The sequence below is a fragment of the Ctenopharyngodon idella genome, chromosome 16 (genome assembly GCF_019924925.1).
Source record: "Ctenopharyngodon idella isolate HZGC_01 chromosome 16, HZGC01, whole genome shotgun sequence".
NCBI lineage: Eukaryota > Metazoa > Chordata > Actinopteri > Cypriniformes > Xenocyprididae > Ctenopharyngodon > Ctenopharyngodon idella.
In genome coordinates this window covers 298,886-323,269 of record NC_067235.1, presented here as the reverse complement: position 1 = coordinate 323,269, position 24,384 = coordinate 298,886, and the positions used below count along the sequence as shown (strand labels likewise).

The 24,384-nt window shown below is 36.9% G+C and overlaps 2 long non-coding RNA genes across 2 annotated transcripts; one reads left to right on the top strand and one right to left on the bottom strand.

Moving 5' to 3' along the window:
* Positions 1–9,963: 9,963 nt before the first annotated feature.
* Positions 9,964–14,996, bottom strand: LOC127497244 (uncharacterized). Its single transcript, XR_007925485.1, has 5 exons — positions 14,343–14,996; positions 14,188–14,255; positions 13,676–13,729; positions 11,687–11,781; positions 9,964–10,385 (listed from the first exon to the last, which is right to left on the bottom strand). It is a non-coding gene; the product is annotated as an uncharacterized LOC127497244 (long non-coding RNA).
* Positions 14,997–18,555: 3,559 nt separating this feature from the next.
* Positions 18,556–23,829, top strand: LOC127497356 (uncharacterized). Its single transcript, XR_007925516.1, has 8 exons — positions 18,556–18,892; positions 19,003–19,175; positions 19,268–19,361; positions 19,652–20,247; positions 20,486–20,577; positions 20,838–20,955; positions 21,142–21,219; positions 22,901–23,829. It is a non-coding gene; the product is annotated as an uncharacterized LOC127497356 (long non-coding RNA).
* Positions 23,830–24,384: the final 555 nt, after the last annotated feature.

Here is a 24,384-nt window from a genome sequence, read left to right as displayed (position 1 = left end):
TGAAACTAAACCACCAGTAGGTGGCGGCAAGTAACCGTCTTAATGAGTGGGTCATTGATTCATTCAAATGGCTGATTCATTCAAGAATGAGGCAATTGTTTATGAATGGGTCATTGAATCTTTGACTCAACCGATTCATTCAAAATGCTGAATCACTCAGTAATGAAAACAAGGCTGAGTGTTGCGCTTTGGTAATGCTGTGATCTTTGTTTGAAACTATTTTCGCTGATATAATTGAACAAAAACAGCCAATGTTCCTTCTAAAATGTAAGTGGGTAACTTAATATTAACTACTTGTTAATTGTTGTATGAAATCAGTGTCACGTTTTTAATCGTGATGGTAGCCTGTTTAGGAAAACAGCATTCTTGGTCGTGTAGTTTTGCTTACCAGTATCAAGTTATAAAAACTCTACATTTTGAATTTTTACCACAGTGTGTTTAACTGAGTTTCTTTTTGTGTGTGCTTCGCTCATGTTTCCATTTCTCCTCCAGATGCTGTGCGAGCCTCAACAGCGCAACATTGTTATCGTCAGTACATTATACAGACTATTATTATCCACTATCGATCGCCACTTACACTAAATGTAATAAAATTAGTCATACTCGTGTTTTGGTGATTCCCAAGTTGCTGTTTTTTTTTTTTTGTTGATTTTTTTTTGTTTGTTTTGATGTTTTAATCAGGTCCTTGTCCGGTTGGGAAAGTAAAATTCGAACCCTGACATGTTAAACCAGCACTAAAATCCTGATTTACAATCGAGACGTTGTCTGAGAAAATCACCATACACATAAGATAAAGACATTTGCTGTGATTTTGGCTATATGTACATGTAAAATGATCACTCGGGTTAGAAGTAATAGTATCTATTTTATTTGTTCTCTGACAGAGCGCACATCCTCAACTGACGCGCTGCTGAACCAGAGAGGTGTGCCTGCGGCAGGAAAGCAAGATCTCGCGCTCGTGCGGTAGTACCAGGGGGTCTCCGAAGCTAGATCAGGTTAACAAGTCGCTATATTTGTCACGACGCGCTTTCTTAGAAAAAAGTCGCAAAAGGGGTCTGAAAAGGCACTAAGTTGGCAACACTGATGCAGCCTTCCGTCTCCAGGTCCCAGCCTGCCGCTGTCCAAACCGGCGTTATGGCAATTTTGCATCGGCCGGAGGCAATTACCAAACTGGTTCCGTGTGCATATCACACCAATGTACATATTTACAAAGTTATTAATTATTTAGGCTGTATTCAAAATGAACTGGTAGTATTATTTTTCTTCAAAACTATCTAAAAAATTTAATGCTTGTAGAAATAACATTTTATGCTTTTTAATGCCATTTAAGGCCTTAATTTTCGCAAAATCCATTTAATGACTTTTAATGCTTTTTAATGCCCCGCGGATACCCTGAAATTCCCCGTCCTTTTCATGAGCTCCATGAAAGCTAAGACCGGGAACAGCAGCAGCTTCTGGGGACAACCTCCCATTTTTTAACTGGAAGAGCAGCACAAAATCCCCCTATTGAGAACAGAGCATGCGTCAATGACAACAGAATGACACTGATTAAGTTAAACACAAGTTTAAGGAGGAGCTGGGGAGGAGGTGGGTTGCAAGCAGCGTGCAGTGGAAGCAGCCAAGCAAGCAGAGAGATGGAAGCTGCGTTTAAGTAATGCGCCTTATTTGAGAGTTGCCAATTGAGTCCATAGAAATCAGATCAGCTGATATGGGTGGGGTTGGAATTTGCGAATCAGCTGATAGCACAGCTTGACTACGAGGCCTGCCTGAACTAATGCAGAATGCTTGATTTCAGTCAGGACCACTTAAGTCAAAAAATTACCAGAGACAAACTTTTTAGTCAATTTTTTACTGGCATATTTTGCTGAAGTTACATTTGGCGGTGTGGCTCTGTTCTAAATTCCCCGTCCTTTTCATGAGCTCCATGATAAGCCAAGACCGGGAACAGCAGCAGCTTCTGGGGACAACCATTTTTTAACTGAGAGAGCAGCACAAAATCCCCCCCAAACAGACCACACCAGGCAATCCTCCCTGGCTCTTCCTGCTAAATTGAAGAGCCAGCCGAGGATCCAGATGTGCATTTCAGGAAGCCAATGCAACAATAATTGTAAAAAAACAAATCAAGCTACGTGAAGTTTATATGAGAAATGTAGCTAGAGCTAACGATAGAAAAATATTAAACAGGCGGTATGGCTCTGTTCTAAATTCCCTGTCCTTTACATGAGCTCCATGATAAGTTAAGACAGGGAACAGCAGCAGCTTCTGGGGATTACCTCCCATCTTATAATCAGGGAGAGCAACGCAAAATCCCCCTCAAACAGACCATACACGGCGATCCTCCCTGGATCTTCCTGCTAAATCGAAGGGCCAGCAGAGGAACCAAAATGAGCGTTTCAGAAAGCTAATCTTACTGAATTTAAGAGCCAATCGATCTATGTGAAGCTAGCATGAGGAATGTAGCAAAAGCTAATGATTGAAATAGTTTTTTTTTTTTTTTAATTTTACATCAATAGCATTTTGAGAAGCAAGGTCATTTAAGCACTAGTCGCATGCGTGAGCGCTCTTCCCAAAGCGCACGTGAGAATTTGAAATCGAAAGCAGCCTTCCATCAGTGAATTTCATATTTTTATATATAAGCCCACAGAATTCCAACAACATAAATGATGCCTTCGTAGAGCATTTGTACAGAAAATAGGCCTACCGACGGGTGAGACCACAAACAGCAAGTGTAAACATCAAGCAAAGCACGCATTTCTCACAGCTCTCTCATACCCTGTGCAATGAATCCTGTGAATGTAATTTGCTTCAGCTTTTCCGAACTTCACACTCAACTTCAAAGAAAGTAACTGAAAACGTTCTGACGCTCGCAAGCTCACGCAGCGTCATCACGCATCTGCGTTCAAATTTACAGTATTTAAATGTAAATAGGCCCAACAGCTATTGAAGCCATAATATTTATTTTCAAGCCATGGATCAGGGAGCAGCACCCATTGCTTTTCTCAAGGATGGCTGGAGCATCGGGCTGGAGGTAACGTTCATAAGTAGCTGAAGATGTAGCCTTCAATGTAGAGACAGGAGTGGAGGAAGCTGCAGTTGCAGCAGCACATAGCACAGTGAATGAAGGAAGCTCTGGGGAAGCTTGTAGCATTGCAGAGAGGGCGTAGATGGGAGGGAAACCAGGCCCTGGACATGGGCTTTCCCTCCTCCGTGGCAAATAATGCGTCCTGCTGACCAGCTTGTGGACGGCTCCTCAGGTAGCCCAGCATAGATGACAGAGGATAAAAGCAGAGTTAGATTCAAAGATAAAAACGACTATTCCTTTCTTGTTCCTATCAGTTTTAGAGGGCTTTAGAAATATGAAGTGGTGCGAATAATTTGATACATCAGAAATTGTGAGGTCATGTGACAGATTAAAAGAATCTGTGTGTGTGGAAAACTCGCCACCTCTGAGAAAACCGTGAGCAAAAGGGAAAAGTTGATCATTGACTTGAGGTTTCTCTCTTTAAAGCCCGTTAGCAGGAAACAAAAAGATGGATTTTCTAGTACGCTGATGGTGGATGGATCCAGGCAGCACAGGTGACCATACTTTTGATTGAAGGCAGTACAGCTATGGAGAAAGTGGCACAGAAGAACTGAAGTGAGACCAAGCAGTTGTACATTTTTTTAAATGTAGATTTGGCTAGATGACTACGCATGTAGTGAGCTGCAGAGTGCAAATAATATTGAAGGGTCACATCTAGTCTAGTACGGTTTGGCTGAAAGGGGGGCGGACCAGCTGATGGCACTGCCTCTGGACACAGGAGGTGGAATTTCTGAAATTCAAACAGAGACAGAGAATCAGAAATTGGTTGTTTAAGCATGGAATGTGAGCAGCCTGAAATACAGATTTAACCATGACTGAACCAAAAAGCAACTTCAAATCTGTTTGTAATCTGGACTGAAGAGAGTCCCTTATTAATATGAACGGTTCCTCATTGTTGCAAAGAACAGTGTTTCTAGACTAGTGTTTACCCCACAGAATACAGCTATCACAATGGGATTCAATTACAACAGAGCGTTTGACAAGCTGATAGCAGGCACGGATAGCAGCTCATTGCAATACACTAGCAAACCACTGACCATTAAAACACAAAGTCACAACAAACCCTCTATACTCCTATTTGTAAATGTGGAGGTCATTTGGACAGATGATAGCATGCGTCTAATACTCATTCAGCTGAAACCAGCCCGAAACACACGGGTAAATGAAAATATCAGCCCATTGGGAAAAGGCATTGAAAATAGTTGAGCCCCGGTAAATGTCTATACATGAGAAAGCCCATCACCGAACATCTCTCATGTCCACTATGCTTAGTCGCAGTAATTTTTACGTAAATGGCTTGCTGCTGCTGCATAAACTTAACTCCTCTCTTGATGTTAATACTACATCAAGAGAGGAGAGGTCGCTATTTCCATCCGATCTCCATATTAATAACAGCGTAGGATGTGCACGCTAATGTGAAAGTTTACTAAAATTAACAAAAATAAATGAAAAAAATTTAAATAGTGTTTTCACCATCCAATCAGGATGGTTAAAGGATTATCTTTTTACCAAGTTCAAGGGGTCACCCATGTAGCGAATCTGTACAGGTATTTAATTAATTTATGGGTGAAATATATGAATATAATAAATCATAAAGCTTTTTGATTAATTATAATACATATACCGACCCGAGAGGGAATTATACATATATTGTGAATTAATTACAACGAATTATAATCAATTACATATATGATTAGTTCTGGTTTGATAATAATTTAGAGAAACTATTAGTTTGTCCAGCAAACCGTTAGCTCCTCATAGCCGATTATAAAAGGAAGGTTTTTCTCTGGCCACGAGAAAGACTTCCTATTCTAGCATCAATGCGTAAAGCAAGGATACTGGATCGAAACGTTAAAGTGACCTGGGTTTGTTGCATGAGCAAAAAAAACAATCGAGCATGAATATAATGTATTTAATATATGAAACTACGGATACAGAGACTATACTACTAAACATACACAAACAATACACATATATAGAAAGCGAAAGTAAAGTCAAGAAAACAGAGGTGATCAAAGGAATGGCAACTTACGAACAGTTAAAACCTTTGAGAGCCAGCAAGGAAACTCAGCTTACACATCGAGCTTAAAACGCTTTGGAAAGAATGGTTCTATACTTGCATAGGTTCAGGTTCTGTGGTCGTTTCGTGTTTCCGCAGGAGTTTCGGTGCGTGCGGCTGAAGCGATTGGTCCTTTTCCGAGAAGGTGTTCTTCGGCGGGATTTTCAAACAAGGGTTTAACTTAAGAGTAAGATAACCGGAAAATAAAGAAAAAGAGTCCGTCTCCTAGGCGATGAAGAGTGAAGACTTAGGGCGACGGATGAAGAGGGTTTGACAAAGAAACTTGTTGCCAAAAGATGGTCGTCCCGAAGAGAGGGGGCGCGTGATGGAAGAGAGACGGGTGTGAAATGGCGAGAGACAATCGAGAGACAAATGAGAGACGCGTGTCATTGTGTTTTAAGGACAACAGACCAGAACACCTCCTGGGATACATCAGCCAATGATGAGGGTGCGAATTTGGCGGGCAAACTCTTTCCTTGTCTCCATTTATGACCTAATTTGCATGGTTTATGAAGTGTCCGATCTGAGTACATTTTCTTCAAAGTACCATTAAAAATAGAAAAATGCATTTTACAGTCATGTGACATACATTTTCAATTAGAGCATAACGAAAGCTTTACAATGAGACCAAACTTGTCAGATGGCAAAGACATAAAAGGTGAGATACAGTTTATACTTGAGTTTTATCGTTTAGAAGAAAACTAATACAACTACAGTCATAGCTAAGCTTATATACTAGGGATAAATACATGCACCTTTAAATACAGCGACGGTACATTCACAATCTCCATGCGTGTTTGTGAGTGTCTGTATGTGTGTGTGTATTGGGGTTGTGGCCAGTGTCTGTGACCACATGGCCCTTAGCCCCACCAGGGTGACTCTTTGAAGTCTCTGGAGCTGGTGAGAATATGTTCTGTTTTTCTTTACTGGGGTAACAAAGGTGCCAATGGGGCAATTGGTCCCGGACTTGCCGGAGCCGATTCGTGATTTACATGCACAGTTCAGGAGGCTAAAAGCATTCTGAAGATTCTAAAGTTGATTGACTCCGCCGGATCTATCCAGACGCTACACCCATGTTTGATTTGTTTGGAAACGAAATCTGTAATGATATAAGATTTTATTGTAAATTGCCATTACACCACTGCACTGCTCACAAAATCCGCTTTCCACTGTTGGGCCGAACGGATGAATGGTAAGGAACGGTTCCAGTTGTATTTCCAACTGAGCCCGGTACAGCACGGCACGATTACAAACCGTTCTCCGCCCGGTATTAGCCAACCGTGCCGAACCGTTCTGCTAGAATGCGAGTAGTGACGTCGTCACTCAGGATCGGTCACTTGTCTGTTGCCTGGCTGCCGGTTTCTCCTTGCTAAACATTATATTTGAGCAACGTGAACACAAATTAATCATACAATTAAAAGAAATAACTGATCATCCTACATAACGCGGTCACTATTTACATCGCATATTGTGTGTAAACTCTTGCGTTACTAAGGCAATGACTGAAGAGCTCCGTTATCAGCCCCACAGTGGAAAACGAAACCAAATCCGTACTGGCCGGCTTGGATCAGATCGGCACGGAATGGAATGGTAAAGCAAAGAGAACGGTTTGGCCCGACGGAGGAAAAGTGGCTAACGAGAAGTATGAAAGATACACGTGACGCAGAGTTGCACTTGTCTAAGATTTCAAAGGTAAAATGTATAGTCAACAAAACCATTTTTTGCCAAATGAATGACAGAAATGTATCCCGGTTTTTGAGGTTCTGTCCCCGGAAATGTCCCCGTTTTACAGCTCGTTCAAAACAACCCGCAAATACATAGCAAAAAAGTCCGACCAGTTTACCTGTTGGTTATTGGAGCAATTGTGTAGTGATTATGTTCACCAACAGAGGGGGCTGTGCTTCTACACTTGGTCACGCGCGCGCCGCTACTTCGTGAAGAACGTAATCTGGACCAGAGCAAAGCGCCATTATCTCAAATATCAAAGTAAACTTTGTTATCGGTTTCAAGGTAGTAACATACTAACTATTAATTTTAAATTAAAGTACTGTGTGTATGTTTTATAACAGGGCCTCAACAGGGTGCGAGATTGTTTTGCATAATTTTAAACGTCCAAAAAAGTTCTGCTGTCACAACGCAGCAATTTCCACACACATATCACGTGGTGAAGGTACACTCAGATATGAATAAATAAAAATAAATAATAAATAATAATACACGTGCAAGTGCAACTTACTTGTGTCTAAAAGTAAAAACTAGAGGTCGACCGATATATCGGGCCGATATTTGTCTTTTTTTAATATATCGACATCGGCCGATATCCGTGTTTAGTAGCGCCGATTTAAAGCCAGGCACGTCCGCGGGCAGCCCTGTGTTATTGGTGCGGTGGAATGTGCTGCTGCCGCATGTGAATTGAAACTTTTGGAAGATTCATCAACTGTCCTGGGAGATAAAGGTAGCCTAAGGCTTAAATTCTGATATTTCAAAGTCCTATGGCCATATATTTACTATATATTACTAGTAAACTATGAAGTGTTGCTTCACTTAGTGAAAGAAACAACGGATAGCATAGAACCGTCGGGAACTGGCATAATGCTACAGCTGGTTGAAGGTTCGCTTACTTGTAGTTAACTTTAAGGACTGTAGTCCAAAACTACCAGCAGCTTGCTTGCTAACATATTAGCCCCAATGTTATAAGTTCTGTTTTATTTTTCCTGTATCGGAGTCGGAGAATTTCACTCTGTTCTTGGGGGTGGAGAAGGCGGCAGCTCTGACAAACACTGCAGCGTGATTGAGGGCTACGTTACTCCGACAAATACTGGCAATATTAAGAGGATTTGGCATTTCCAATTAATGTAAGCCTGTTACATTCTTCTAGTCTATTATTATTACTATTAGGTAAGCTAGGCCTACTTTTATTAGGCTATTAAATATTATAATAAATTTGCCCCGCAATAATTTCACAGCGCATCACCGCATAACTGACGTGCTGTGAGGATAATAAAAGATTAGGATATCAGCCTGGTCTCATTGTTAATACGTAGGTATTAATACGTAACTTTCAAAGACACTAAACATACATTTTTGTACGTTTAGAAAGGTGCTAAAACGTACAATATTGACGTAATTATGGCACTAAAACGTAAAAATACTTACGTTTTTACAGCGAAAAAACGTAAAATATTTACGAATCTTTCATGTCATAAAGATATATGTATAATTTCCATTTTATCGTTTTGTAGATAAATGTAAGATCCCTAAACCCCACCCCGAACCTAAACCTTCCAATTTTATACAGAATGTTAAAAGAATAAAACATAAAGAACAGAAATGTGTAGGAAAATGACAATTTTAGTAAAAATATAACATTAAAACGATATTTTGAGCCACTAATCCTACACCTACCCCTAAACCTACCCATAGCTATTTCTTTAAACTACCTACTGTTATAAATAAAAGAATGACAGACAAACAAGCGTAATCACAATAATTTATTTATTGCGAAAATGTCAAAAGTGGTACCAAAAGTAGTTCAAATGATGATGAGTCCAGTCACAGTCCTCTCTGGCGGTAATAGTTTTTTATAGGGTACAGAGCAGAATTTAACTTATTAATCCATGAAAATATGATGAATCCGGCTTCTCTCCGTGAAGGCGCGCACTCATTTCAAATGTCAATCCACTGAAACACGGCATGTCGCAATCTGTGACGAAGCAGGTGAGAACCAATGAGCGTTTGATATCAGTGCCGTAAACCATGTCGTAACGCTTCTCGAGGGTGGCGCTACTTTCAAATTTGAATCATAACGAGCGCGAGCTTTGACTGTGACGGTCGCTGTTGCTGAGAATGAAGATGAAGATCGATGGATAAAGGGCTGAAATTGAATCTGTTCCTTACAAACATATGGATTCTAAAGATTGGGAGTACAGCGAACAAATAAAATTGATGTGATTTGTGAATTTATGTTGTGTTTTGGTGTATCTTATGGTTGTATTGTCAGTCGCTGCATAGGAGAAAACACCTTTCTGTGTCTCACAGCAAATAAACTAAATATTACAAAATGGTTAAACAATTACAGAAATTTTATTCATAAGGTTTTAAATTGTAGTCTTGTTTAACATTATGTAATCCTCCGAAACGAGCAGCACAAGTCACGAACAGAAATGTTATTTCATATTAAGTAGATGAGTAAACTGCTTTCAATAAATTCGACTAAAAACATCGTTAAATCATTAAAGCCACGATTTTAATATTATTACATGGGAATTCATATACATTCACACTTCACTTTACATGATTTACGTTTTTTTGCTGTTAATACGTAAGTATTTTTACGTTTTAGTGCTATAAATGCGTCAATGTTGTACGTTTTTGTGTGTATGAAAATGTAAGTAAATGTACGTGTGGTAGAACCACAATTTATGTAAAAATACACACGTTTTCTCATGAGATCACGTTGAAAATTCATATGGACGGCATAAAATCCTAAGCACTGAAAACATCTTAGTGGAATAAACCTCACCAGATTAATGTCAGACAGAAAGATGTCACAGTTTGATAATGGGGAGGGGGGTGCACTGTAAAAAATGATGTGTTGGATTTACTTAAAATACATATGCACCATTTTTGCATCACACTTTTTAAGTAAATCCAACTTGAAGCAAATTTATGTAAAACTAACAAGAAATCCTTTGTTATAAGTACTTAAATATATTTGTTTACTCAACATTCTTTACTTAAAAACAAGTTGAATTTACCAAGTAATAGCAAGTTGTGTTAACTTAACATTTAAGCTAATTTACATTAAAAAAAAGACAGTAAATTGAGTTGAACAAACTTAATTTTAATTAATTTTAGACCTTGAGCTATTGAATAAAACTTACTGTACTGCTCTAGAACATTCAATGTCTTAAAATAAGTGCAAAACATACAATAAACACAAAACAGCATTTTACTTCATTTTTGGACAGCATTTCAACAAAAGGTTTTCACACAATTAGTACAATTAGTAAAATCAGTACAAAAATAAAGCATTTTAGGTTTTCTGACAGAGATTGCAATACTACTCTGGAAACAGCAACTTAAATAGTCTAAAACCAAAAATCATGACTGTAGTACTTCTGAAAAAAGTGACAATTTGACCAAAAGAAAGTTACAGTCTCTAAAGGATCGTCCATGAAGCCACCTCTGTGATAATCCTCAGTGTGTGTGCTGTTCCAGTTCCTTTAGGTCACCATGGCTATCCTAAAGAAAAGCATAGAAAATGTGTATTTACTTACATTATGTGGTAGTTTCAGATTGTTTTACAGTGGGGAAAATATAATGTATTTATATAACACAAAGTGAGATAGAATGTTTTGAAATAAAAAGAAATCACCTTTATATTTAATAAATAAAATAAGTGTTAGTTTATAGTTTCATTTCGGTTTTATTTTATTTTACTCTAAACAACTGTCAAGGGTGGTTGCATGCAAACAGACGAAGATGAAGAAGAAGGTGCCAACACAAAGCTTTAATAACAATAATCCAAATGACAGGCGAACAGGACGCAATACACTTAACTTAGGGGCTGTTTACAAAAAGCTGTTTTCAACAACAAATGGAAAACTTTTTTAGCCGTTATGGCCGTTCATTTACACAACAGCATTTTGGTGGCCTGAAAACACAAACTTTTGAAAATGGGTTTCAAAAAGTTTTTGAAAACGATACAATTGTCATCTCCGTATAAACTGCAAAAACATGAATCTGTGAAAACAGTGATAGCACGCACATGCGTATTATGTATTTAGTCTATCCACCTTACTTTTCAACGCAAAGGTAAGGTGTTTTCTGCGAGTGCTCTGTAAAAGAATGCGTATGTGCAGGCAAGTAGTTTCTTTTCAAAGTGACATTACCAACTACTTGTCTGGCATACATAATACAGTTTTTTTTTTTTTTTTTTTTTTTGCGAACCCGTATGAATGGGGATAGTTTTTTTTAAGTCATCTGTAGAAAGAAAAAACTTTACGATTTTAGAACATCGTCGTGTAAATATACCCTTAAACGTGACCGGACAAACACTGAGTGAACAAGAGCAACTTAAATATGTAATGGTGACGAACTAAATGATGAATTGTCCATGGTAACGGATGAGTGGCGAGAAACTAAGACAAAGGAGACATGACGGATGAAAACAAACTAAAAAGTTTGTGAAAACTGAACATAACTGTGGCAACAACAGGATAGTAGGACTGTAAAATGTATTAATGTGATTTATGCTAATTTGCAAATAGGTTGTTTTGCTATTAAATGTGTTCTTTTCTTCTCAAATGTGCGTAGGATAATATAAATGTATGGAAAATTAGGGGGAAAATAGTGTATAACAGTTACTGTATAGGGCTTATGTCTCTCTTAGTTCATGAAGCTCTCTCCTAACAAGCTGATGATCTGAATCAGGGGTGTTAAATAAGGGAGGCATGCAAAAATGTGCAGAGCAGGGGGTCCCCAAGACCAGGTTTAAATACTACTGCCTTATGTATAGCATTCAATGTATTTCAGACACTCACCTAGTAATGCCTGATGAGATTATCAGCATTGTCAGAGATGTACACCATTAAACACTGAATCAACTTCTCTGTGTATTTCCGCAGACAGCATTGGACTGAAAAGTACAAGTACATGAAACAAAAAAGTTGATTTTCATGGTCCTTACACAAGCTTTTATACTGTATCTTAACTGACTGAGAAAAACATGATGCCTTTAAAAGCAGACAAATCACCCAAAATGCAGAAAATATCCCAGCTAGAAATGTTATTGTTATAAGAATGTTTTGAGAACATTATGCTATGTTCTGGTAATGTTTTCAGCGGCAAGTTTTATTTATGTTCCCAGAATATTCTCCTAAAAAGGTAGGATAACATTATTTAAAAACATTGTAAAAATGTTCAGTGATAACATTGTTAGATCATTATCCCCTAACGTTCTTATAAAGTTTTCAGAGGGAAGTTTCCCATCGGGCACTGGATGTGGACTTCAACATCACCCATAGATGCCAAACTTTGATTGAAAATGAAAATCAGGTTGATGTCTAAACACAAAATTCTTTGATGTCAAGCTCCAATGTCATTAAACAACTCCACAAACAGCATTACCAGCTTCACATTACAAACCATTGACTTTATTGCTGACATACATCTACAAAAGTTGTTATTGAGAATTAACAGAGGTTTAGATGTTGATGATTTGTTGAAAATAAGTTTGGTTTGATGTCACCGTGATCGAGGGCAGTGCTTACTTCAGTTAGGCAGTTTGACTCGACTGTTTTAGTGTTATTGTTTCTCTGGCTGCTCTTGCTGTTTGTTATGGCAAATAAAAAAAACACAAGAGACAATGTGGTCAGCTGCTAGATGATAAGAACATAATCATCATTTAGTGGCTTATTTCACTGATCTAATGACTGAGCTTTATTATGAGCAAAATGTGATTAACTTTGTTGGATCTCTTCAAGAAATCAGAAAATTTGAAAAACACATTGTTCACTAAACACTTCAAACCTCCTGCAAGAGTCACTTACACACAGACATCAAGAATCAGCGTATGTATCTCAACAATGGTGACATGCTTCGTGCCGCAATGCATTCTGGGAGCCATGGATGAGTTTTGTATGAGGCACCCAGAATGCATTGCGGCATGAAGCATGTCACCATTGTTGAGATTCATACGCTGATTCTTGATGTCTGTGTGTGAATAAATCTTGCAGGAGTTTTGAAGTGTTTAGTGAACATTTTTCAGATTTATTATTTTGATCTGATTTATTCAACTTTTGTTGTTATTCTAGAAAAGATCCAGCTCAAAGTTAATATTTTTTTCATATAAAGCTCAGTCATTAGGTCAGTGAATAAAGACACTGCATGATGACAATTATATACTTATCACCAATCATCTGACAACAGCTAAACATCTCTTGCTTTTCTTGCCACAACAAACAGCAAGAGCAGCCAGAGGAAAAACTAACACTAAAACAGTCGAGTCAAACTGCCTAACTGAAGTAAGCACTGCCCTCGATCACGGTGACATCAAACCAAACTTATTTTCAACAAATCATCAACATCTAAACCTCTGTTAATTCTCAATAACAACTTTTGTAGATGTATGTCAGCAATAAAGTCAATGGTTTGTAATGTGAATCTGGTAATGCTGTTTGTGGAGTTATTTAATGACATTGGAGCTTGACATCAAAACAATCAGCGCCCGATGGGAAACTTCCCTCTAAAAACTTTATAAGAACGTTAGGGGATAATGTTCTAACGATGTTATCACTGAACATTTTTACAATGTTTTTAAATAATGTTATCCTACCTTTTTAAGAGAATATTCTGGGAACATAAATAAAACTTGCCGCTGAAAACATTACCAGAACATAGCATAATGTTCTCAAAACATTCTTATAACAATAACATTTCTAGCTGGGATGCCAGGTTCACCTTTTATTTTGGCAAAGCCAATTTTTCAAAAACAATTAATAGTCAAGTGTGAAATTAACAAAATTGTATACCTCCAAAAACAGGATGCACCATATCCTTCTATTGTTGCACCACAAATGTTCGCACTGGAAAGACAGATAGAGAAAAACAACAGTATTAAACAACATGAAAAAGGATTAGGCTAGCTTTTTCAATTTTTATTATGTATTATTTTTGGAGCTGTGTGAAAACTCAATGCATTAATGCATATGCATTAGTGCAAACTCGATACTTTTACCTTAAGTAGTCTTCGTGAATACAAACACTGCATAAGCACTCAATACGTTCGATGGAAGCACGCACATTTATAAATATATATAACGTTATATAATCGCGTGCAAACCGGTTTCCTGATTCACGTGCAAAACTGGATATAGAAATAGTTGCAAAGTATGAGTAACATGTTTCTGATTGTTGAATAATTAATTCAATTAAAAATACAAGTTTAACAAATCCCCAGTGACTACAAATGCAATAAATGAGTGGACATTAAACGACACACTTATATTTTATTTCGTTAATATAAAGCGAAGCTTTAGCTTACCTCCTTTCACCATCGTCACCACATCGTCAAAACGTTGCGTTGTGCTTCCAGTTTACAAATACACCCCACTAACACAATAAATGAGTGTTAATGAATGTTTAAAAGTCAAAATCTAATGTTTTACTTTGTTAATATAAAGCTAAGCTTTAGCTTACCTCTTATCTCCGTCTTCACCACATCGAACTTCAGAAAATGTTGTGTTGCGCTTCCGGTTAAGGAATACACCCCACTAACACAATAAACCAGTGTTTATGAATGTTTAAATAGTCAAACTCTAATGTTTTATTTAGTTTTCTTTAAAGACCTGACAGAGTATTCGCTGTCTTCACCACATAACGCTTCAAAATGGCTCCAGCTTCGCTCATTGGCTGAATAGAATATTTGCATATCACGCAGCTCACAAATACGTAAAATATTATATTTTATGTTTACTTAATTTTAACCAAGTTTTAATGCTAGTTGATGTTACTTACGTTTTTTCATTTACTTTATGAATACACTTATGTTCACCTTTTAATATACATTTTTGTGTTGCATACACTAGAAAATGTTAAGTAGAGCTTGAAATGTTATGAATATATATATTTTTGAGTTTATTCTATTTATCTTGAGTAATAGATGTTGAGCCAACAAATCACTTTTTACAGTGTGGGTTGGTTTTTTTTTTTTTTTTTTTTTTTTTTTTTCTCCACAAGCGCACTAAATAAACCATTACAAAAACACATAAGATAAAACTTGTGTGGGATCTTGATAAAAAAAAAAATTAAATGTGATATTTAAATAATCTGATAATCATCTAAACAAGCAAATTTTTTTCATATAGAAAATAAATCTTACATTTTTTATTTAAAATTATTAGTAGTATAGCATAATAATTATAATAATGTTTAAATAAAGTTTAAAATAAAATCATAATTGTTTTTTATTAGAAATTATTAGCAACATGGCAAATAGCATATGATTAAATAATATATATCATATTTATATATAAATAATTATAGTTACATACATGACTAAGTATATTCATATTTGCCCTGAAAATCCATAATTCCATGAAAAATTGATGCATATTCATATCTGCATTGTAAAAAAATTCCACCTATTTCAACTTAACTTAAAAAGTGCAGTTCTACCTTAATTTTTTTTAAGTTGAATCAGCAAGTCATTTCAACTTAAATTATATTAAGCTGACTTAAAAATTTGAATCTCGTATAACATATAACATTTTTTGAATTTTTTAAAATTATTTTGATGAGTTAAAGTAATGAGAAAACATTAGTTGGTGTGAATTAAATATTGCTCTGTTAAGTGTTCTTTTTGTTAATGAAAGTTATTATACACAAAGTATTATTTATTTCAACACGTTTCTATATAGTTTAATATTTGCCTATTGAAAATAAATGCAGTGGGCATGTACTTTGTTTCCATTTTCCAAACGCTGACAGGTGGAAAAAGTCAGATCATGAATTTACCACATGGAATAGATGAGTCTTTAGGCATTTTGGACATACAAGAGTAATGCAGAAATGATTTTACACAGAATGTTAAAACATACATAAATTAAATAAGTATGGCACTTTCTGGTATGGGCATCAGCAAAAAACTGTACTGTCTGAAGATGTGTATCATTGCTGTAAACTTGTGACATCTGCATTTTATCACCTCGCAATCTCTTCTTGCAAAAAAGAAAGCCAATATAGCAAATGTGATTATCCGTGTAGGCATTGAAGAAGAGGTGGGGGCTGCAGTATATGTCCTTATCTAACCGCAGATCTGAGTTTCTATCTTGCATCACGTCCGAAAGTGCTTAAAAACGTAAAGCAGGCACGGGTTGTCTCAGACATCTACAGCAATTATCACGTTTCCAGATCAACTTCAGATCAGAAATCATGAGGGCATCTTCTGTGTGTATGGTGTTCGGGCTGGTCCTGCTGATGGCCTGGACTTCTGAGGCTCAACATAAGTTCTCTTGAAGTGTAGTTTTGCTCTTGACTAAATTATGTATATGGACATATATGCCATAATAATTTAATTACACATAAAAAGTTAGTGATATTTCGCTCTTAAAAAATTTATCAAATTAGAAACAAAAGAATTTTACAGTCTTTGCAAGTTCCTCAATGAACTTTGTATTCTCAAGTTTCAAACAAAACATAATATGACTTATGATGCACGAAAGAAACCCAGAAACCAATATGATGATCCAACCCTATCTCACAGCGAATTCATACTAATTTGTACGAATTAACCAAGTGGCTAAATCATACGAGCTGGGTCGTACGAATTCATACGATTTCTTCATTGCATTTAAAACAACCTCGTCAAGGTGAATTCGTACTAATTCGCACGACTTAATTACGTGGTTAAATCGCATTGTATAGTACGATTTCTTGTTCGCGTTGAATAAGCGTGACCCAACTCTCGATTGGAAAGCATCGCGATATTAAACAGCAGTTACACGTGCCATGTGTAGTAAAAGCACAGTTATTGCAGCAGTTGCCATGCTGTTAATACCTTTTATTTAATATGCAAAAAATGTAATTCAGCATTTCTTTTTCTACCTTGCAGTAACTTCAGATCCCACTCTTCCATACAGACTTCCTACAACATATTAACCCAACGGCTCTTTTAAGAGCCATCTCTTGCAAATCTCTTGTCTCTCTGACACACACACACACACACACACACACACACACACACACACACACACACACACACACTCTCACTCTCACACTCTCTCTCTCTCTCTCTCACACACACACACACACACACACACACACACACACACACACACACACACATACACAGCGACTCTTTCCCCCTCCATTCCTCTTCTCTTCCTTCGTCTCTTTGTCTTTCGACTTTTCTTTGATTATTTCTCTTTCTTTCTCTTCTTCAATATGGCATCTTGTCAAAACTCAGGTTTTGACCAATTATGTCAGGAAGCTGCAATTATTACAAGGGAACTTGAACTCAAAGCTGCCAGTGCTGCACTTGAAGCAGCTGAAGAAATTCTACTAACCTTCAACCCTCCACCAGTAATGTTGAATACATTTCATTTCAATTTTTTTTGTTTTAATTTAACTACTTTTTAATTCAAATTAATTTGCTGTATTTTTATCTGTTAATATATTTAAAAGACCTAGCTTATGATCATCTTAGCGTTTTGTTTCAACATGAATTTACAAAAGAAAAAATAAGTCCTCTTTTTTTCTAGCTGAAAAAGAAGACCAAACAAGCCTGTAGCACTCGTCTCAGACCAGTCTCTTTTGTAGAGAGGGATGAGTTTGGGCATCTTGTGCCAAAACGGAGAAGGCCAAAACTTACCAAGGCAAACATCTCCAAAGGTACATTTGTTATATTTTGCACAATGTATTCTTGCAGCTTATACATGTTTCTCCTCTCATAATGAGTAGCATCATATTTTGTCTGTTCTGTATGTTTCTATTAATCTTAATCTGTTTTTTTAGCTACAACGATTAACAGTCCAGCTACGTCATCATCTTTGGAGTCTGGGCAAGTAGACATTGATCATGGTGAGTAATGACATGAACACTTTTCAAAATAACTAGTCATGCAGAGTTATTAGTGACTTTTTGTTGTTTCATTGTTTTTCACTGCCGTCCATCACTGCCTTCTCACACTGTTTGGCCAGCAGTTGAAGATATAGGTGTGTATATGTGTATTGTTTAAAGAGTTCTCAGTATAATCACTGCTTTGTAATGATCAGTCTAACCAACTGCCATGAACACTATAATTACTTTAGTTTTTTTCTAATTCAGAAACTCTTCATCAAGAGGTAGAGGATCTGTTGGCTGATACTGGAGACATTCAGTGCTCAAATCCGACTTCCTCAAACACATGGTCAGTTCGCATGGCCCAGACTAAAAGAAGTGGGCAGCTTTGAGGCCAGAGATGGTGGAATCTTTATTAACAGCTGAGTACACGGAGATCAGACAGTGCCAGCACTGCCAACTGAAGCGATCTGTTATCCGCTGTAAAGACTGTGTTCCTCAACAGCTGTACTGTGCAGACGGTGATATTTTGGCCCATGAAAGGAAACTGCACAACCGAGAGACAGATGTAGAAGGATTCTTTCGGGCCATATCCCCGTCAACTTTGGTGAAGGTGGATATTGACAGCCAATTCCATTTTGAGGAAAAAGGCATGTAATTCAGTTGTTTTAGAATTTATAATACCTTCATGTTAATCTATCATGTGAATTTCCATGTAATCATAATAATAATGCAGCTATGGTATTTTTGGTAAAGGTTGAATTTTCTAGCCTTACTTTTTTTTTCCAGATTGCCTTTTGCCTCTAGAGACACCTGATCAAATTTGCAGCTGTGCCACTGATACCATTGTGGTGTCAGGAGGTAAAAAGGCTATTCTTATTGGAATTGATGGTGAGTCCAGTGTATTTAAAAAAAATATATATATATTTTGATTATTTTGTTTTTATACTATACATTATTTCAATAGGTCGCTACAGTGTCAGCTTGCCAACCTTCACATGCTCAACATGCCATATGAGCAGAACGACCAACTGATCAAGTCTGGTTACTGGCCTGCCACAGCAAGCTGTGAAACACTGTATAAAATTGATGTGTTTGTGTCATATGACCACATGAAATTGACTGCTCCTGGACTTTCTAGACAGTCCTTCATCAGTTTATTGGAACAGCGGACGGAGTTCTTTGGCCGAGTATTAATTGAATGAACTACTGAATTATTTCCTTTTTTCATCTTTTCATGTTTGGGAGTGAGCTATTTCTTACAAGGTTTATGTTTTTTTGTGTGTGTGTTATTTTACAGGATGGAAAGATCTGCACAGATGCTTTTCAAAGAAGTTTTTTCGAATGGAGATACTGCCAGTTCGAAATTGATCAGCTCTGTGGACTGAAAGTGTTTGACTGTCCAGCCTGTTCTCCATTTATGCTTGCTGTGTCAGTAGATGGTAACAGGAAATTGTATCGCTTCAAAAGAAGGTAGGAAAAATTCTATATCAGTGTGAAAAGCATTGAAATAATATTTAATGCCAATTAGCTTTTCATTAAATAATTATGTAATTATATTCAAGGGCTGAAGATCATGGTCTGTTCAAGGGTGTCTTTGTCTGTGAGGATGAAGATGTTTCCAAGTTCGTGGACTACATTAATAAGAAGACAAAGCACGTAGGTTGTATTGTTTTGTCATAGTGCTTTCTAAAATTGTATTTCCTGAACAAAAAATAGCAATGGACATATTCATGTAAACACAATAGCAAAATTAAGACCAATGCATTGAATTGTCATATCTTTCTATCTCGCATGGCTTGCAGTAAAGCAAAAATTCAATTAGTGGTCATTTGAAATGTCTGTCTGTTGGCATTTTTTTCACCCCACATATTTCCTTAGACATTTATCCACAAACATCATTTAATACAATGTTGTTGGATCATCACATTTCTTTCTCCTCTTGATAGTCCGCTGGAAAAGGTGTCTGTGGATCGAGTCAGTGGACTGCAGCACGGGTGTCCATCCCAAAGAAAATCAACAAGCTGGATGAGGAGGGGATGGAGGTGGCTGTCTGTCGGCATGGTGTGCTGCTGAGGAGTCTGAACATGATGAGGGGGGAAATATTTGCATATCCTTTGTTTCTCCAAAAGGAGCTGACTCCAAGGAATGTTCAGTTCATGTGCACTGACGTAATATGCAAGTACTGGCCATACCTGCAGAGAGTTAATGATTGTCCAGAGCTTTCTCCTCTCCTGCACATGAAGCCATTCCTGTCAGTGATGCATGCAAAGGCCCACTCTTGGAGATGTGAGGTAAACTGTTTTCCAGAACATGAGGGTACCAATTTGTGACTTGTGCATTTATGATCAGTAATTGTGAAATTGTGTGTATATTCTAAAAGATGTGGTTGTTTTATTTGTTAAATATTTGCTCTCCATGCACAAGATTAAGTGGGGTGGCCGAAACCAAGAAGGAGCAGGCACCACCTTGGGTGAAGAGGTGGAGCGAGTAAACAGCTTCTTGTGGAGAACTGCTATATGCAGTAAATACATGACCAAAGGAGGTAAGTGCATAACTACAAACATATAAAATGCAAAGTTACCAAATGGGACGCAAAAAATCCATTCATTTTTGAATGGCATTAGTATTAAACTTTTACCTGACACTTGATCATCCCTAGAGGTGTTAATGCAAGTCCAACATCATTTTCATATCAGTCTTCTAAACAAACCAAAATGGAAAAATTGGTATGCAACATTAATGGGAGCTATCGATTATTTATATTATTTTATATTGTTTAGCTAGGACAGACATGATTACTATCTAGGCCATGGCATGGAATCAACACAAAATTGACAACCTTGCAAACTTGCTGTCCCGAAGATTAATAAAGGTATGTTTCTAAATTGCTTTTCTCTTTTACAGGTGACAGCTGTAGTCTTTTAGTGTTTAATTTTGCTGTAGTATTTGCTGTGGTTCAGTAGGCAAGCGACAACTATAAAGTCAAAACTGTGAATTCCAAGACCAACTTTATGTATTAATAAAAGAAAATGTATATCCTGTTTTTCCATTTGAAAAGGGTCATTAATCATGTATGCATCTGTCATTAGTTTTTATCTCTTAACAAATGCACTTTATGGTATTGTTCATTAGACAAAAGCACAAATTCAGGAGGAGTCCCTAAACCTTGATGCACTAAAGACAGAGTTTGCAGTAACCGATGACACGCTTTAAGACTGGACCAGTGAGATCCAGCAGTGGGCTGACACAGGTAGGCATATTTTAGATTACTTTAGCACTGTACTCATTGTTTTAACCCTTTCAGTAACAGAACTTTGACTGTAGTGTTGTGTATGACTTTTCTGTTTCTACTTTTTTAAAAATTTAAGCCTCATCCTTATAATCATAATGTACATGTTTATTTCTATTGTAAAAGCATATCTTATCAATAATTTAGCAACAAGTAAGGAGAATGCAAGCAGTCAACAGGGACTCCAGAAGACAACTGAGACGCGAGATCTTTACCGTCAAACAGGTTAGATCATTTTAAACATTAAATAATTTTAAAGCTTTTAAAGGCCAATTCACAACTCTCAGACAAACACCAACAAATGCATCAAGTCTGATGGTGTTTTTTTTCACCTGTCTCAACATGTTCAATCAGCATTTGTTGGTGTCTGTTGGGGCAGTTATCTTCATAAATGTCAGCTTGATTGTTGGTGTTTGTTGGCATTAACCTGTGTGGTGTGAATTGGCCTTAAAGGGGAAATATTATCCCCCTTTTTACAAGATGTAATAAAAGAATGTGTCTGTGAAGTTTCAATTCAAATTACCCCAGGGATTATTTATTATAGTATGTTTTATTTGGGTGTGAGCAAAAACATGGTGTTTTCATGTGTCTCTTTAAATACAAATGATCAGCTGCTTTCGCTCCCTTTTCAAAAGAGTGTGTAGCCTTTATAGCTTGTGTTAGTTTGGATACTCCAGCAACAACAGCTGGAGTCTGAAGAATCTCATGCAGTGAATAAAATTCACAAAAAGATTAATACCAACTGTTTGTGATCCACATTCATATTCAGAACATGTAAGTACCACGTTATATATTGTGAATGTTTGTGTGTGTTTTTTACCATGCTGTATGGCTAATGTGGCTAAACTTATTGTCTCTGTATTCACAGAGATCAGAGCTATGTCATTAGTTTTGTTTTTAAGTACTAAAAGTGTGCTTCAGAATTATAGACAGTGAGCGTTTTCAGGTTAAAAATGACGCTCTGGTCTCTGTGAATACAGTAAGAGACAATGGTAACTTTAGCCACATTAGCACATTCAGAAAGGTGATTTGCGAAAACACACGTTATAAGGTGCGGTACTTGCATGTTCTGGATATGAAAAGTTGGATCACAAATAGGGCTGAACGATTAATTGCATTTGTGATAATATCACGATATGATAAAACAAGATTTTTTAAATGCAAAGGCTGCGATTACACTCTGGTCACGTCACGTGACATGCGAGAGAGTGAAGCAGTCTTCAGAGGAAGCATCAACTTGGCATGTTACGCATACAGGCCTGGCCTACAGGAACAGTTTGTTTAACCTAATATTGTGTTGATCATACTAGGGGTGGAGATTCTCTCTCCAACGATTCTGGATCGATTCTGAGCTTAGTTTTTAACCACAGATGTTCATTATTACAGCCATCAACAGATTAGTTATAATGTATGAATAGCTGAAACATTATATCACTATCTGCTCTGGCAAGGGTATAAACATGGCGGACTGTGTGCGGCTCCCTCAGGGCAGGATCTATGCTAATAATGCAGAGATCATCGCCAGTGAATGGGGCTTTTCCCTACAATGATGTCACAGTAGGGAGAAAACTGGAACAGTGTGTTTTCAGACACTGCTTCTGATTTATGGGGATTATAAAAAAATAGATTTGTATGATTGTAGGGTGGTTGGTTATACACACGGGGACACAATGTTCAAACACCATGTAAAAGTGAATTTTACATAATAGGCCATTTTAACAATTTCAACACTGGGTTGTGTTGTTTTATAATAGTGAGACCTTGGATAGCACTAAACTGAAGAACTTTGGGAAAGAAATAAATGTTATGTACTTTAACAAATACGTACAGTAATTTTTTTTTTTTTTTTTTAATTTAAGAAAGAGTCTTAAATTGCACATATTATGGCATTGCATTGTCTTTTCAGATGGAAACAAAAGAAGACACAAACTCCGTATAAAAAATTTTGGAGGAAAAGGCCAAATTTAGTGCGGCTGTAGATGAGTACAACAGGGAAGCACCTGAAAAGCTGCAGTCAGCTGACACAGTTCTGGCATCTGAGAGCTGTGCATGGCCATGGGTGCTGGATGAGCGTGGTATGTTATGTTACTCATTCAGATGTATGTACTGTATTTACAGTATGTAGCAGCTTATCTGCTTAATTTATGATACTCATTTAATTTCCATTAAATCTTAACTGTCTATATTACTTGATAAAACACTGACAAGGTGTTGTGCAAATGTGTAATCCTACTGTTAAATTCTTGTTTTTATATTAAATTTCATAATTGACATGGTAAAAATTACACTGTAAAACATTACTTGCACTCACTATTGTAAAATAGCTTCTTGATGTAACAAACCTGTAATATTCATGACTATCTGTACATTGTTTTACCAAAATGTACCAAATTCATGACAAATTCAGACAGAGAACCTGACAACCAATTTTATTGTTTTCAGTATGAGTGTGCTGCAGATTTCATGTAATGTAGATTTGTAGATAATGTAGATGTAATGTAGATAATGTAGATGTTTGGAAATGCATGTACAGTATGTGTTTGCAGTGACCTGTCCAATAAATGTGCTAAACTCTAGAGCTGACATGTTACTAAAATGCCTGCCTAGGTCCTTTTTCATCCTTGCCCTAATAGACTGATTGACAACTGGTTAATCTGATTTATAGCCCATTTCAGGCGAGTACTATTGGATTTGTGTGTAATGATTCAAACTCAGGATCTTATTTCAGGCTTAAGACTGTTTTCAGAAGCTCACATGTGCCACATCTTTTTAAAAGCCTAAAAACAGCTCAAACATGCATTTTAGTCCAGGACTATCTTAAGCCTTGTCTGTGAAACCGGGGGTTATTGTTTATGTATTTAATATGTAAAATCTATTTATTTATTTAATAAATATTACTTAACTCCATGGTGTATGCAATGGATGGAAACCATTTGGCCCTTGCTTGGAAGAGCCTAACTTAAAGCCTATTTCTACATCAGGTTAACCACACAAAGGAAGCTATCGTTTAAAAATGCTAGTTTACGTTTAATGGGAAATTATAAATGTATAAAACATAACCAAATATATTTTTATAGGAGTCTTATGCATTCATCTCATTAATAAATTCGCCATATAAAACCGTAATTGACCATATATGTAGACAAGTGTGCATGGCGCCTCTTTTGAACTGCGTTGTCATTGGCTCCACAGCACCGGCAGGAACCGCTCTGGTTGGTCGATCTTTAAACCCCTATTAAAAAGCGCTTCGTGTTGCAAAGTACGTTTTGCTGTTAATATTATGCCAGTTATACATTCAGTTAACAATACCACGTTGCTATGTTGAGAGAAATTATCCCATTATCGACATCACAACCCTAAACCTAAGCCTAAGCACACACTTCAAAGAAC